Source organism: Mya arenaria, chromosome 5, assembly GCF_026914265.1.
Source record: "Mya arenaria isolate MELC-2E11 chromosome 5, ASM2691426v1".
NCBI lineage: Eukaryota > Metazoa > Mollusca > Bivalvia > Myida > Myidae > Mya > Mya arenaria.
In genome coordinates, this window is record NC_069126.1 from 63650773 (window position 1) to 63654623 (window position 3851).

Genomic DNA, 3851 nt, shown 5'->3' on the forward strand with positions numbered 1-3851 from the left:
TTGCAGTGTACAGGAACCGCAATTCTATTTCAGCCAATTACAGAGTTATTGCCCTTTGTTACTTTTTTCTTGTCCTGAACATAACTTGAAAACTACCGGATAGAATGTAATAAAACTTTATACAATGGTACAGCACAATGATAAGGAGTTCAGTGCACATGAATCATTACACTATTTTAGCAAAATACAGAGTTATTGCCTGTTTCTGTGGGTTTTTTTTTTGTCAAACTTTTGTCCGTACAGTAACTTGAAAACTACTAGATGGAATTTCATAAAACTTCATACAATGATAAATCATAATGAGAGGCGGCGTTCGGGGGTATTAATCACCTTCAGTGATAGCTCTAGTTTAAAATTGTTCAAAGAAATTAATTACATGCAGAACTCTGGTTGCCATGGCAACCTGAAGGAAAATATAGGCTGTCGTGTCCGCTCTGTGACTTTCTCTTATATGGACAGATTTTAAAATGACTTGCCATATGTTTTCGACATACCAAGACAACGTGTCGTGTGCAAGACCCATGTCCCTACCTCTAAGGTGAAAGATACACTAAGTGTTTATTCACAATGGAATGCTGAATATGTGGACATAAGAGTGTTGGCTGTCAAGTATGGTTGGTATTTTTTCTATGCTCAGAGGCAATTTAAAATAACTTGCAATATGTATTTGACACAAAAAGGCAAGATCAATTTTTTATGTACTTATTCATAGGTCAATATCACATTCGGGGGCATTTGTCACATACTGTGACAGCTCTTGTTCAATATTCTATGAGAAACAAGCTATATTGATAACAAAGATTAAACTTTTTTACTCAGGTGAGCGATTTAGGGCCATCATGGCCCTCTTGTTTTTAACGTGAAAACTATTGGATGGAATTTAATAAAACTTCATACAGTGATAGATCATAATGAGAGGAAGTGAGTGTACAGGAACCGCAATTCTATTTCAACTAATTACAGAGTTACTGCCCTTTGTTACTTTTTCTTGTCCGGAGCATAACTTGAAAACTATTGGATGGAGTTTAATAAAACTCCATACAGTGATAGATCATAATGAGATTTGGAATTGCAGTGTACAGGAACCGCAATTCTATTTCAGCCAATTACAGAGTTATTGCCCTTTGTTACTTTTTTCTTGTCCTGAACATAACTTGAAAACTACCGGATAGAATGTAATAAAACTTTATACAATGGTACAGCACAATGATAAGGAGCTCAGTGCACATGAATCATTACACTATTTTAGCAAAATACAGAGTTATTGCCTGTTTCTGTGGGTTTTTTTTGTCAAACTTTTGTCCGTACAGTAACTTGAAAACTACTAGATGGAATTTCATAAAACTTCATACAATGATAAATCATAATGAGAGGCGGCGTTCGGGGGTATTAATCACCTTCAGTGATAGCTCTAGTTTAAAATTGTTCAAAGAAATTAATTACATGCAGAACTCTGGTTGCCATGGCAACCTGAAGGAAAATATAGGCTGGCGTGTCCGCTCTGTGACTTTCTCTTATATGGACAGATTTTAAAATGACTTGCCATATGTTTTCGACATACCAAGACAACGTGTCGTGTGCAAGACCCATGTCCCTACCTCTAAGGTGAAAGATACACTAAGTGTTTATTCACAATGGAATGCTGAATATGAGGACATAAGAGTGTTGGCTGTCAAGTATGGTTGGTATTTTTTCTATGCTCAGAGGCAATTTAAAATAACTTGCAATATGTATTTGACACAAAAAGGCAAGATCAATTTTTTATGTACTTATTCATAGGTCAATATCACATTCGGGGGCATTTGTCACATACTGTGACAGCTCTTGTTCAATATTCTATGAGAAACAAGCTATATTGATAACAAAGATTAAACTCTTTTACTCAGGTGAGCGATTTAGGGCCATCATGGCCCTCTTGTTTTTATTTCCTCAACTACCTGGTTATTTTCAATGTTGACTTAAGTACAATTCATACAGATAATGGCGGATCCGTAGTCTAGTGATAACAAACTTGACTGTCATTCCGGGGGTCGCAGGTTCGATTACCCGCAGCACCGCTAAAAATACTAAACGTCCTCCGGGGGGGGGGGGGGATTTTAAATGGGGGTCCCGTTTGACAGTGCTATACACTGGTGCACGTTAAAGAACCAGTGTAGCACTAAGGGTTACATTATGTCTGTGCACTATGCTCCAAAAATAAAATGACTAACAATCTTATCGGAGCACCCGCCGAATGGGCAAGGCCCGAATGCAAGTATAAATAAGCTTACAAACACGCACGCACACGCACGCACGCACGCACGCACGCACACACACACACACAGATCGTCACACACAGATCGTCACACACACACACACACGCGCGCGCACATACACACTACCCCCCCCCCCCCCCCCACACACACACACAACACACACACACACACGTAGCAAAATCATGCAACTATGGTAGTAAGATAAGATCAATTTAAGATTAAAAAAAAAAAAATCTTTGTTGAAACCGTCCCATGTCTTACACTATAGTCTTAACCTGCATTCCATCGGTACATCGTACTGGTCGTGTATGACCTGACAAACAACCGAAAAGTACCTCCGTAATAATTGATAAAATATATTTCAGCCGATAAAGGTTGCCTCAAAAAGGCAAAAAAAATGCACATTCACCTAAAAATCTAGTACACGCAGCATTTACAGGGGTACAGGAGATGTCGTTCCAATACGAACACGTGCCACCACGAATTAAGTCGTACCAGATTCGGAAAACTCGTCCAATGTATGAGTTATATAGTGAACGATCTTAGGTAATAAATATTTTAACACGTGATTCAGTAATAATGCTAAGGGTGGGTGTCAAAGTTCATTTTTGCTATTCAAAATGAAAACAGGTACGCCCTAATGCGTACCTCCAAACCTCCCTGCCAACATTTTGAACCAAAAAATAATAAAAAATTGGGGGGTGGGAGGGTTTGGGCGATAAATTCGTTAGATTCTGGATCAGAATGTCTATTATATATGTATATATAATGCCGATATCTTCAAGTCTGGAAGGACTGTAGTGGTACGAGTTTGTATTGTATTGGCCTTGTTTTAGACAAATATTTTATTACAAAAAAGCCACATACTGATAACCAATTTCATTACAAGAAAATCTCAAGAGACGCAGTTTTTTTTATAAGTGAAGTAGGTTATCAGCGAACTCTTGAGGATTACTTAGGACCCCTGAGATATGAATGAACCAATTTCATTCCGGGGGATTTCCTCTGTTCCATCCAATCTCAGCCTGGTGCAATCAAATTTTAAAACCTAACGTGATTCGACAAAAAAAGTAGCGTATAAATAATCATCCGATAGAAATTCATATCGCAGAACATACGAGAAATTTGCATACTAATACAGTTGTTAAAACTATTAAGAGAACACAGGAGTTGTTCCAAGGTAAATCGAATTTGGAATATGATTATAAGTTTATATGTTTGGTAACTATGATTGGATCACGATTTAACCCATTGTTTGTTTGTATAACGATTAAGATTCGTTTTCATGATAATTAAATAAGGTCCTTATTTAAAAGAGTAGAGAAAAGAGATACGATTTTATGCAACATTTAATTACTATAATAAAAATACCCAAATTAAAAAATAAGATCTTAATGATTTTTATCATCACTGCGTTGGTCACCTCAGACATCCAATATATTTTTACAGGATCTCAGGCATTTCCAAAAATGTTTGTGGTTGTTATCATTGTTCCGATTTTGACCGGACCATTCCGACCATTAGGATCACTTCAGCGGGCAAATACGAACAAAGTGATTGGTCCACGGAAATAATCGGTTGTTTTCCGCTCGAGTT